This window comes from Procambarus clarkii, unplaced genomic scaffold, assembly GCF_040958095.1.
Source record: "Procambarus clarkii isolate CNS0578487 unplaced genomic scaffold, FALCON_Pclarkii_2.0 HiC_scaffold_149, whole genome shotgun sequence".
Taxonomy (NCBI): Eukaryota; Metazoa; Arthropoda; class Malacostraca; order Decapoda; family Cambaridae; genus Procambarus; species Procambarus clarkii.
In genome coordinates this window covers 377,815-391,637 of record NW_027189182.1, presented here as the reverse complement: position 1 = coordinate 391,637, position 13,823 = coordinate 377,815, and the positions used below count along the sequence as shown (strand labels likewise).

General features: G+C 37.9%; 1 long non-coding RNA gene across 1 annotated transcript; it reads left to right on the top strand.

Annotated features, from left to right (window-relative positions):
- The first annotated feature begins 10,134 nt into the window (after nt 1–10,134).
- Nucleotides 10,135–12,998, top strand: LOC138361030 (uncharacterized). The gene is made up of 3 exons (XR_011226760.1): nt 10,135–10,374; nt 12,311–12,409; nt 12,959–12,998. It is a non-coding gene; the product is annotated as an uncharacterized lncRNA (long non-coding RNA).
- Nucleotides 12,999–13,823: the final 825 nt, after the last annotated feature.

The window sequence follows — 13,823 nt, the reverse complement described above, 5'->3', positions numbered from 1 at the left end:
CACCATGAAAAGTGGATGAATTGCAATCGGTGAGGTATGCACATGTAAGCTGCAAAGCTGAAGTACTGTGCTTTATTAAAAGAATTTTATTGCTAGGGATATTCCTGTGCAGGCCCTAAGTCTCTGGTTGGCTTACTAAGTGTTCTTTATATGTTCAGAGCAGGGTGCATATTGGGCGACCATTTGAAACTCATTTGAACGATGTAACGACATCACCTTAACGTATTAGATATATATAGGGTAGACTCGGTGTCGTTGTCATTTCCTCACGGGTAACCTGCTGTCTGAGAGAACCATGCGAGGGAGCCTTCTGACGGACCATTTGAAACTAATTTGAACGATGTAACGACATCACCTTAACGTATTAGATATATATAGGGTAGACTCGTTGTCGCTGTCTATTTCCGCACGGGTATCCTGCTGTCTGAGAGAACCATGCGAGGGAGCCTTCTGACTTACCATTTGAAACTAATTTGAACGATGTAACGACATCACCTTAACGTATTAGATATATATAGGGTAGACTCGGTGTCGCTGTCATTTTCCGCACGGGTAACCTACTGTCTGAGAGAACCATGCGAGGGAGCCTTCTGACGGATATTCGCGTATTGGCAACATATGTCTCGTTGTGGTAAACTTTGGTGGGAATCTCAATTCAAACATAAACTATATTATACACTATGTTTGCATCCCATCCTGGCCGAACATTTGAAACTCAAATGAACGATTTAATGTCATGACCTTAACGTAATCGATACATATAGGGTAGACTCGGTGTTTTTTGCACATTCCTCATGGGTAATCTGCTGTTTTAGAGAACCGTGCGAAGGAGCCTACAGACGAGTATTGACGAATTGTCGACATAGTGTCTCGTTGTTTCGAGAGAAAAGGAGCAAATGTTTCAATTTTCGTTTTTTGGCTCCAGTATTTTCCCTTAATGCAAGGTGTTTGTTCTCGGTTACGGTGCATTCGCGATCATGTGCTCACCTCACTAAGATGTGCATATTCTGGAGAAAATCGAGCGGAAAAATTTACCTTTCTGCAGAAATCGGGTGTGGTACATCAGTCTTTTTCTTTATATGTTCAGAGCAGGGTGCTTATTGGGCGACCATTTGAAACTAATTTGAACGATGTAACGACATCACCTTAACGTATTAGATATATATAGGGTAGACTCGGTGTCACTGTCATTTTCCGCACGGGTAACCTGCTGTCTGAGAGAACCATGCGAGGGAGCCTTCTGACGGACCATTTGAAACTAATTTGAACGATGTAACGACATCACCTTAACGTATTAGATATATATAGGGTAGACTCGGTGTCGCTGCCATTTTCCGCACGGGTAACCTGCTGTCTGAGAGAACCATGCGAGGGAGCCTTCTGACGGATATTGGCGTATTGGCAACATTTGTCTCGTGGGAAACTTTGGTGGGAATCTCAATTCAAACATAAACTATATTATACACTATGTTTGCATCCCATCCTCAAAATAAAGAGCTTATCAATTCCATGTCGCAATATAAATGTTCTTAAAACAATTAACAATGGAGTATGCTTAGACTGAGTAAAAACTTCCCTCATCCAACGTTTAATGGAGTAAAATTTGTTGAATCATTAATGCCTCATTAAATCTTATGCAGCGCAAAGATTTAAAGACTTCAAATACAAAATTCAAAATACACTGAATACAACACCATGAAAAGTGGATGAATTGCAATCGGTGAGGTATGCACATGTAAGCTGCAAAGCTGAAGTACTGTGCTTTATTAAAAGAATTTTATTGCTAGGGATATTCCTGTGCAGGCCCTAAGCCTCTGGTTGGCTTACTAAGTGTTCTTTATATGTTCAGAGCAGGGTGCATATTGGGCGACCATTTGAAACTCATTTGAACGATGTAACGACATCACCTTAACTTATTAGATATATATAGGGTAGACTCAGTGTCGTTGTCATTTCCTCACGGGTAACCTGCTGTCTGAGAGAACCATGCGAGGGAGCCTTCTGACGGACCATTTGAAACTAATTTGAACGATGTAACGACATCACCTTAACGTATTAGATATATATAGGGTAGACTCGTTGTCGCTGTCTATTTCCGCACGGGTATCCTGCTGTCTGAGAGAACCATGCGAGGGAGCCTTCTGACTTACCATTTGAAACTAATTTGAACGATGTAACGACATCACCTTAACGTATTAGATATATATAGGGTAGACTCGGTGTCGCTGTCATTTTCCGCACGGGTAACCTGCTGTCTGAGAGAACCATGCGAGGGAGCCTTCTGATGGACCATTTGAAACTAATTTGAACGATGTAACGACATCACCTTAACGTATTAGATATATATAGGGTAGACTCGGTGTCGCTGTCATTTTCCGCACGGGTAACCTACTGTCTGAGAGAACCATGCGAGGGAGCCTTCTGACGGATATTCGCGTATTGGCAACATATGTCTCGTTGTGGTAAACTTTGGTGGGAATCTCAATTCAAACATAAACTATATTATACACTATGTTTGCATCCCATCCTGGCCGAACATTTGAAACTCAAATGAACGATTTAATGTCATGACCTTAACGTAATCGATACATATAGGGTAGACTCGGTGTTTTTTGCACATTCCTCATGGGTAATCTGCTGTTTTAGAGAACCGTGCGAAGGAGCCTACAGACGAGTATTGACGAATTGTCGACATAGTGTCTCGTTGTTTCGAGAGAAAAGGAGCAAATGTTTCAATTTTCGTTTTTTGGCTCCAGTATTTTCCCTTAATGCAAGGTGTTTGTTCTCGGTTACGGTGCATTCGCGATCATGTGCTCACCTCACTAAGATGTGCATATTCTGGAGAAAATCGAGCGGAAAAATTTACCTTTCTGCAGAAATCGGGTGTGGTACATCAGTCTTTTTCTTTATATGTTCAGAGCAGGGTGCTTATTGGGCGACCATTTGAAACTAATTTGAACGATGTAACGACATCACCTTAACGTATTAGATATATATAGGGTAGACTCGGTGTCGCTGTCATTTTCCGCACGGGTAACCTGCTGTCTGAGAGAACCATGCGAGGGAGCCTTCTGACGGATATTGGCGTATTGGCAACATTTATCTCGTTGTGGGAAACTTTGGTGGGAATCTCAATTCAAACATTAACTATATTATACACTATGTTTGCATCCCATCCTCAAAATAAAGAGCTTATCAATTCCATGTCGCAATATAAATGTTCTTAACACACAATGGAGTATGCTTAGACTGAATAAAATCTTCCCTCATCCAATGTTTAATGGAGTTAAATTTGTTGAATCATTAATGCCTCATTAAATCTTATGCAGCGCAAAGATATAAATACTTCAAATACAAAGTTCAAAATACTCTGAATACAACACCATGAAAAAAGGATGAATTGCAATCGGTGAGGTATACACATGTAAGCTGCAAAGCTGAAGTACTGTGCTTTATTAAATGAATTTTTTTGGGAGGGATATTCCTGCGTGGGCCCAAAGCCTCTGGTTGGCTACTAAGTGTTCTTTATATGTTCAGAGCAGGGTGCTTATTGGGCGACCATTTGAAACTCATTTGAACGATGTAACGACATCACCTTAACGTATTAGATATATATAGGGTAGACTCGGTGTCGGTGTCATTTTCCGCACGGGTAACCTGCTGTCTGAGAGAACCATGCCAGGGAGCCTTCTGACGGATATTGGCGTATTGGCAACATTTGTCTCGTCGTAGGAAAATTTGGTGGGAATCTGAATTCAAACATTAACTATACTATATACTATGTTTGCATCCCATCCTCAAAATAAAGAGCTTATCAATTCCATGTCGCATTATAAATGTTCTTAACACAATTCACAATGGAGTATGCTTAGACTGAGTAAAAACTTCCCTCATCCAATGTTCAGTGGAGTAAAATTTGTTGAATCATTAATGCCTCATTAAATCTTATGCAGCGCAAAGCATTAAAGACTTCAAATACAAAGTTCAAAATACACTGAATACAACACCATGAAAAGTGGATGAATTGCAATCGGTGAGGTATGCACATGTAAGCTGCAAAGCTGAAGTACTGTGCTTTATTAAAAGAATTTTATTGCTAGGGATATTCCTGTGCAGGCCCTAAGCCTCTGGTTGGCTTACTAAGTGTTCTTTATATGTTCAGAGCAGGGTGCATATTGGGCGACCATTTGAAACTCATTTGAACGATGTAACGACATCACCTTAACGTATTAGATATATATAGGGTAGACTCGGTGTCGCTGCCATTTTCCGCACGGGTAACCTGCTGTCTGAGAGAACCATGCGAGGGAGCCTTCTGACGGATATTGGCGTATTGGCAACATTTGTCTCGTGGGAAACTTTGGTGGGAATCTCAATTCAAACATAAACTATATTATACACTATGTTTGCATCCCATCCTCAAAATAAAGAGCTTATCAATTCCATGTCGCAATATAAATGTTCTTAACACAATTAACAATGGAGTATGCTTAGACTGAGTAAAAACTTCCCTCATCCAACGTTTAATGGAGTAAAATTTGTTGAATCATTAATGCCTCATTAAATCTTATGCAGCGCAAAGATTTAAAGACTTCAAATACAAAATTCAAAATACACTGAATACAACACCATGAAAAGTGGATGAATTGCAATCGGTGAGGTATGCACATGTAAGCTGCAAAGCTGAAGTACTGTGCTTTATTAAAAGAATTTTATTGCTAGGGATATTCCTGTGCAGGCCCTAAGCCTCTGGTTGGCTTACTAAGTGTTCTTTATATGTTCAGAGCAGGGTGCATATTGGGCGACCATTTGAAACTCATTTGAACGATGTAACGACATCACCTTAACTTATTAGATATATATAGGGTAGACTCAGTGTCGTTGTCATTTCCTCACGGGTAACCTGCTGTCTGAGAGAACCATGCGAGGGAGCCTTCTGACGGACCATTTGAAACTAATTTGAACGATGTAACGACATCACCTTAACGTATTAGATATATATAGGGAAGACTCGTTGTCGCTGTCTATTTCCGCACGGGTATCCTGCTGTCTGAGAGAACCATGCGAGGGAGCCTTCTGACTTACCATTTGAAACTAATTTGAACGATGTAACGACATCACCTTAACGTATTAGATATATATAGGGTAGACTCGGTGTCGCTGTCATTTTCCGCACGGGTAACCTGCTGTCTGAGAGAACCATGCGAGGGAGCCTTCTGATGGACCATTTGAAACTAATTTGAACGATGTAACGACATCACCTTAACGTATTAGATATATATAGGGTAGACTCGGTGTCGCTGTCATTTTCCGCACGGGTAACCTACTGTCTGAGAGAACCATGCGAGGGAGCCTTCTGACGGATATTCGCGTATTGGCAACATATGTCTCGTTGTGGTAAACTTTGGTGGGAATCTCAATTCAAACATAAACTATATTATACACTATGTTTGCATCCCATCCTGGCCGAACATTTGAAACTCAAATGAACGATTTAATGTCATGACCTTAACGTAATCGATACATATAGGGTAGACTCGGTGTTTTTTGCACATTCCTCATGGGTAATCTGCTGTTTTAGAGAACCGTGCGAAGGAGCCTACAGACGAGTATTGACGAATTGTCGACATAGTGTCTCGTTGTTTCGAGAGAAAAGGAGCAAATGTTTCAATTTTCGTTTTTTGGCTCCAGTATTTTCCCTTAATGCAAGGTGTTTGTTCTCGGTTACGGTGCATTCGCGATCATGTGCTCACCTCACTAAGATGTGCATATTCTGGAGAAAATCGAGCGGAAAAATTTACCTTTCTGCAGAAATCGGGTGTGGTACATCAGTCTTTTTCTTTATATGTTCAGAGCAGGGTGCTTATTGGGCGACCTAATTGAAACTAATTTGAACGATGTAACGACATCACCTTAACGTATTAGATATATATAGGGTAGACTCGGTGTCACTGTCATTTTCCGCACGGGTAACCTGCTGTCTGAGAGAACCATGCGAGGGAGCCTTCTGACGGACCATTTGAAACTAATTTGAACGATGTAACGACATCACCTTAACGTATTAGATATATATAGGGTAGACTCGGTGTCGCTGCCATTTTCCGCACGGGTAACCTGCTGTCTGAGAGAACCATGCGAGGGAGCCTTCTGACGGATATTGGCGTATTGGCAACATTTGTCTCGTGGGAAACTTTGGTGGGAATCTCAATTCAAACATAAACTATATTATACACTATGTTTGCATCCCATCCTCAAAATAAAGAGCTTATCAATTCCATGTCGCAATATAAATGTTCTTAACACAATTAACAATGGAGTATGCTTAGACTGAGTAAAAACTTCCCTCATCCAACGTTTAATGGAGTAAAATTTGTTGAATCATTAATGCCTCATTAAATCTTATGCAGCGCAAAGATTTAAAGACTTCAAATACAAAATTCAAAATACACTGAATACAACACCATGAAAAGTGGATGAATTGCAATCGGTGAGGTATGCACATGTAAGCTACAAAGCTGAAGTACTGTGCTCTATTAAAAGAATTTTTTTTTGGAGGGATATTCCTGCGCGGGCCCTAAGCCTCTGGTTGGCTTACTAAGTGTTCTTTATATGTTCAGAGCAGGGTGCATATTGGGCGACCATTTGAAACTCATTTGAACGATGTAACGACATCACCTTAACTTATTCGATTTATATAGGGTAGACTCGGTGTTGGTGTCATTTTCCGCACGGGTAACCTGCTGTCTGAGAGAACCATGCGAGGGAGCCTTCTGACGGATACTAGCGTATTGGCAACATTTGTTTAGTTGTGGTAAACTTTGGTGGGAATCTCAATTCAAACATAAACTATATTATACACTATGTTTGCATCCCATCCTGGCCGAACATTTGAAACTCAAATGAACGATGTAATGACATCACCTTAACGTATTCGATACATATAGGGTAGACTCGGTGTTTTTTGCACATTCCTCATGGGTAATCTGCTGCTTTAGAGAACCATGGGAAGAGCCTACAGACGAGTATTGACGAATTTTCGACATAGTGGCTCGTTGTTTCGAGAGAAAAGGAGCAAATGTTTCAATTTTCGTTTTTTTGGCTCCAGTATTTTCCCTTAATGCAAGGTGTTTGTTCTCGGTTACGGTGCATTCGCGATCATGTGCTCACCTCACTTAGATGTGCTTATTCTGGAGGAAATCGAGCCGAAAAATTTACCTTTCTCCAGAAATCGAATGTGGTACATCACACTTTTTCGTTATATGTTCTGAGCAGGGTGCTTACTGGCCGAACATTTGAAACTCAAATGAACGATTTATTGTCATGACCTTAACGTAATCGATACATATAGGGTAGACTCGGTGTTTTTTTGCACATTCCTCATGGGTAATCTGCTGTTTTAGAGAACCATGCAAGAGAGCCTTCTGACGGACCATTTGAAACTAATTTGAACGATGTAACGACATCACCTTCACGTATTAGATATATATAGGGTAGACTCGGTGTCGCTGCCATTTTCCGCACGGGTAACCTGCTGTCTGAGAGAACCATGCGAGGGAGCCTTCTGACGGATATTGGCGTATTGGCAACATTTGTCTCGTTGTGGGAAACTTTGGTGGGAATCTCAATTCAAACATAAACTATATTATACACTATGTTTGCATCCCATCCTCAAAATAAAGAGCTTATCAATTCCATGTCGCAATATAAATGTTCTTAACACAATTAACAATGGAGTATGCTTAGACTGAGTAAAAACTTCCCTCATCCAATGTTTAATGGAGTAAAATTTGTTGAATCATTAATGCCTCATTAAATCTTATGCAGCGCAAAGATTTAAAGACTTCAAATACAAAATTCAAAATACACTGAATACAACACCATGAAAAGTGGATGAATTGCAATCGGTGAGGTATGCACATGTAAGCTGCAAAGCTGAAGTACTGTGCTTTATTAAAAGAATTTTTTTAGGAGGGATATTCCTGCGCGGGCCCTAAGCCTCTCGTTGGCTTACTAAGTGTTCTTTATATGTTCAGAGCAGGGTGCTTATTGGGCGACGATTTGAAACTCATTTGAACGATGTAACTACATCACCTTAACGTATTCGATATATATAGGGTAGACTCGGTGTCGCTGTCATTTTCCGCACGGGTATCCTGCTGTCTGAGCAACCTGTCCTCTTAAAAAGAACGTCAACTGTTGCCGTTTGACTCTACGGCTGTTTTTGGACGTTATTTTGTCTTAAACTACGTCTATTTTCGCTTCCATGGACTATCTCTTGTTCTTCAAGTAAAAAAAATACATATATTTTTGCCTTAATTAGGACATAATCCAGAAAATTCCAGCCCATCGATCTTTATATTTAGGAAAACATCTAATAAATTTGGAAATGAATTTATCGTTCGCCGACAGTTTCCTGTTACTATTTAGTCTTTTATGCTTTAATGTCGCTGGTCATTGTGACTTTCCCAGGATTTATTTATGTTTTGTAGTAGCATTTAGTCACACTACAGTAATGTAACTAATGGGAAACCTTTATAGTCGTCGTAAATTAGTAATAATCATTTTTCAAATAATAAATTAGCAAACATGTACAACTTCTTATGTTACGACTTTTCGGGTAGGCCGTTCTGTTTGTTTACAACCCCAATGTTTCAAAAAACACAATACTTTTAATATATAAGTGACTAAGTATGCTCTAATACATGGTCCTCAATGAAAATTATGTTTTTTTTTGTTAATTTGTCCATAATGAATAAGATTCGTTACTGTTGATCTTTATATTAAGAAAAACATCTAAGAAATTTGGTATTGAATTTTCGTTCAAATAAAGTTTCCAGTTACTATTTCCTAGTTATCCTTAAATGTGGGTGGTCATTATTTTACTGTTATGTATATAGAAATTTAGCATTATGCATTTATAATACAGAACAATTTGGTCGTTCCACTGCCTCATAATTATATAAAATACATTGTGACAAATACTTGATAATTAAAATCAGAGTTTTTTGACAACTATAAAAAATCCTGTTGAAATCATGCCGTTTTGAGTTGTCATACGCTTCATAAGTAAATAATATTGTGTAATGTTTGGCACAATTTATCACTGTATTTACAAACTGTTTAGGTATTAATGTATTCATTTTTTTTAATGTGTAATATGTTACTTAATCCTAAACTTCTTTTGCAACATTTATATCAGTTATAAATAATTGTCGCGAAACGGCGTATGAAAAAATAAATTTCCCCAAATGAAATTAGTGTATCGGCGATCGAGCGGCCATATTTAAAAGTGTATACTCTTGTCACTGTTCTGACATTAGTTTTCGATGTACGTATTTCATTTTTGTACCAATGTGTTCGCAATAGAATGTTCTAGAAGAACATAAGTATAAAACGTCACATAAGGATGTGTTCGACCGGCAACATATATAAAAACTACGTCGATTATACTCGTCGTGTCAATAATACAATTGTTTTACCACGCTGATTCAATGCCATACTGTTTTCTCAAATAAGCTCTTCGGCTATTAGAGAAAACGTAAATTTCATGGCGAACATTTGTAAACTATCCCCAAGTAGATTCTGATCGAAATTGGAATTTATACAAATATTTATTCTCGTGTTGCCCGCCACTGTCACCCTTGAGTAACCAGAAACGGATATACAGTAAAAACTAGGCAAATCCTTGCACAAGCCCTAATCCTTGCACAAGCCCTCCAGAATTTCTTTATTGAAGATCAGCAAAAAATTACTGCGCAGCTCATATTATACAGTTTAAGAATGAGATTTCCTTGTTCTAAAGGAATGAAAATAACACTGCCTTAATCTCAGTCGATTAAGTCAGTGTTTGGGATGCTCCCGGTGCCCGTGCCTGGTGCTCGTGCACCAGGCACGTGCGATAGTGTACGTTTAATTGTTCTTTTAGTGTAAATAACGGAATAAAATGTAAGACATAGTATGCAGATCTTTTTCCAGATGTCTTTTTTTTTTTTCCTAAAGAAAACTAAGATATTGATAAAACTAAGATATGATAAGATAATTTTTCTTAACAAGTACATTAATTATTAACTTTTTGTCGTTATTATTGTTATAATTAAAAGAATTACATCTTGTTTTTTGCTTATGTACAAAACATAGTCTAATAACCACAGTTCGTTGCCCCTAAATCATCACAACATAACCAGTTTACTCATGTCATCGCCCCTAAATCAACAAAAACAACCAGTGTATTATTGTAAATAATTATATCTTATGATTTCTCAGCAATGGTAAGACATTTTTAAGACTCTAACCTTCGTAAGAAGGTATGATGTATACGAACTGATCGACCGGGCTTCACAACAAAAACATGGCCACATGAGTTGGATTATTCCGGTAATATTGAACTACTGTTCATTGTTATTAGTTTAACAATACTGTTATGGAATGTCATAAGAGTTAGGGAATGTCATAAGAGTAGTCACAGGGCAACCAAAGATACCCAGCTTCTGGGTACGGGATCTTTGCCCGAAACGCTATGCGTGCTAGTGGCTTTACAATAATAATAATAATTTATTTAGGAAAAATATATACATAGATGCAGAGTTACAGTACAAACATTCTGTTTGATTTATATATAGAGGTAGTACATACAATACCTAAAGCCACTAGTACGCATAGCGTTTCGGGCAAGATTGTAAAATCATCATTATTCCTATTTTCTCTCTTAACCCCCAGTGTACCATCTCGTATATTAATAAATAAATAACCAGGTTTTTTTATGCGGCTGCGCTGAAAGCCTGACGTAAAATAAATCATTGTGTCGGAGAACAGGAAGCTACAAATTAGGCTTATATTGAGGTTCCCCCCTCCCCCCTTTCCCCCCAATTACAGGTCTGTCTAATTACCACAAGCTACCACAAGCTACACAAGCTTCACAAAGCTTCCTGGCAATACGTTAGTAATGAATAAATATGATGTTAGGCTGACCTGACCTAACCTAACCTAACCTAATCAAACCTAACCAAATCTAACCTAACCAAATATAACCTAACCAAATCAAACCTAACCAAATCTAACCTAACCAAATCTAACCTAGCTTAACCAAACCAAACCTAACCTAACCTAACCGATGCTTGGATCGTCGACTTGATTTGGTGTCACCATTTCTTTATTTTCGTCTAATTTCTTTATAAAGAGATACTTTTTCAGATTAAAATTATGTTTTTTCGTGTTGTACATTCAGTACCAACATTATAATGAGTAAATATATCTTATTTATTCATTACTAACATATTGCCAGGAAGCTATGTGAAGCTTGTGTAGCTTGTGGTAGCTTGTAATTAGACAGACCGCCAATTACTGATGGAGTAAATCAGCCTAGCCTACTTCTTCCTAGCATAACCTAGCCAACACTAGCCAAGCCTAGTCTACCCTTGCCTAGCCTAGCAAACAGCCCTTGAACCCCCTACTGTTAAGACTCTGCTCTCTGATTGTACCTATGACACCTATTATTAATTTCCTTCTGTATCTTTTGCTCCAGTATGTTGTTATATTATGCTGTGCAAATTTGGGACCTGGCCCTCTAGTATCTTACATATATGTATTATTTGATACCATTCTTGTCTCCTGTCCAGAGAGTACATTTTGAGAGCTTTGAGACGGTCTCAATTATTTAGATGTTTTATCATTTATATGTTTGCTGTTTATGGTCTCTTTATTTCCTCTAATTCAGAGATTTCTCCTGTTCAGAAAGTGGGAGTCAGTACCGAGCAATACTCAAGATGGGACAGCACCAGTTATTTGAATAGTATTAGCATTACTGTGGGTGGGGTCTTTGAATTTTAACATTCTCATAAACCATTCCATTATTTTTCTGGCCACCACTATATTTGCTCGGTTATGTTCACAAAGTGTGAGGTCGTCAGACGTCGTAATTCTCAGATCTGTTGCATGTTTTTTCCTTCTTAGAGTAGGTCTGATTGTCCTGTGTTCCTTGTTTCATTTAATTTCCTCGTTTCTACCATACTTCAGCACCAGTAACTTATCACTGTTAAAATCATGTTATTTCTGTTTTTTTCAATGTCTCCTACAGTGCCAATTTTCTTGTGTCTTCTGTATCATCTGTAGAGTTTCATTGTTCAAATGTGTTATAAAATACATGCACCACCATCTTAGTGGTGCATATATGCATTCCACCTTGCATTTATATGCAAGGTAGAAAAATATGCATGAAAAAATATATATGAAAAATATGCATTTTTGTTTTTTATAATTAATCTAAACTGATGCTATTGTATATCTGTTAATAATTTATTTTTGTTTTTTTTAGGTAAAATTTAAATCAGACAACATTATCAATTGCAACATTACAACATTGTCAACAATTCTATCTGAGAGAACATTACAGCAATGGCTTCCAGTAATTCAAGTAAGTTACATTATAATTGTGATTTGTTTATAATATATACTTTAAATTTTATTTTTGTATGTTATTAATTTTATTTGGGTGTAAGTTCATATTATCATTAGATATAGAGTATAAAATCTTAATTTTGTTTTGTCAATTTTGTCTGTTAGAATTGCATATCTATTTCAAACTTTATTAATACCACAAAATGTTAGTTAAGTTGAATATTAATTTAATATTATTGGAAGATCAAAAAACTTAGTCAAATAAGTATTTGAGTCCCAATTCAATTATTTGCAGTTCACAAATTGCAATTTTGATTTACATTGAAAATTCCAGATTATTCTTCTCTTAATTAAACATATTAAATTTGGTTTACTTGTGTAATTAATAAAATCTGGTGCTGTACAGGTTCTCAATAATACAATCACAATTCTCCGCTCAGTCTTCTGTAGCACTGTACTGCTTTGTGGTCTTTCATTATGCTGCTACTGTGTTTTTTGTACCACTGTATTACATTTTAAACATTTTACTCTTTTTTATGATTGCCCAGATTACCTTTATTTACAGGCCAGAAGAAACCTTTCCAGCAGTGTTGTCCCATCTGCAGTAATGCCATTAGTGTTCGTCGACATTTCTGCAACTGTGGACACAGCTTTATAGATGAAAAGCTTCAGGGTGATGTAGAGCGGGAGGAGAAATATAAGGAAATGGGTCGAAGAGCTGCTAAGCATCAAAACCTTTGCAGATCATTTAAAGCCATGAAAAAATCTGTAAGTACTTCATGCATTCTGTTATTTCTTCAATTAGAATTGTATCATATTGTATTAATATCCATTCTGTTAGGTTTTAAATTTTCCCACAAATAAACAGATTTTAAGCCATTTGATAATTAATTAGTATTAACATTTTCAATTTTGGTGGATACTGTACTTATTGATGTTTATAATAAAGTAATGTGCAGTTGCGTTGCTTCTGGGAGTATGGGTTCGAGTCACTTCTGGGGTGTGAGTTTTCATTCGCATATAGTCCTGGGGACCATTCAGGCTTGTTCGCATTTGTGTTCCTCACGTGTGCCCCAAAGAATGAGGTGATTTGGTGAAATGCTATGCCCAAGATTACCATCCGAGTTGCCGTCGGGGAAGTGGCTCAAATAGCCTCGGCTATCACTTCCTTTTGACGGCCGTGATGGTCAAGCGGATTAAGGCGCCCTGTAGTTACCAGTTGCGTTGCTTCTGGGAGTATGGGTTCGAGTCACTTCTGGGGTGTGAGTTTTCATTCGCATATAGTCCTGGGGACCATTCAGGCTTGTTCGCATATATATATATGTGTATATATATATATATATATGTCGTACCAAGTAGCCAGAACGCACTTTTTGGCCTACTATGCAAGGCCCGATTTGCCTAATAAGCCAAGTTTTCCTGAATTAATA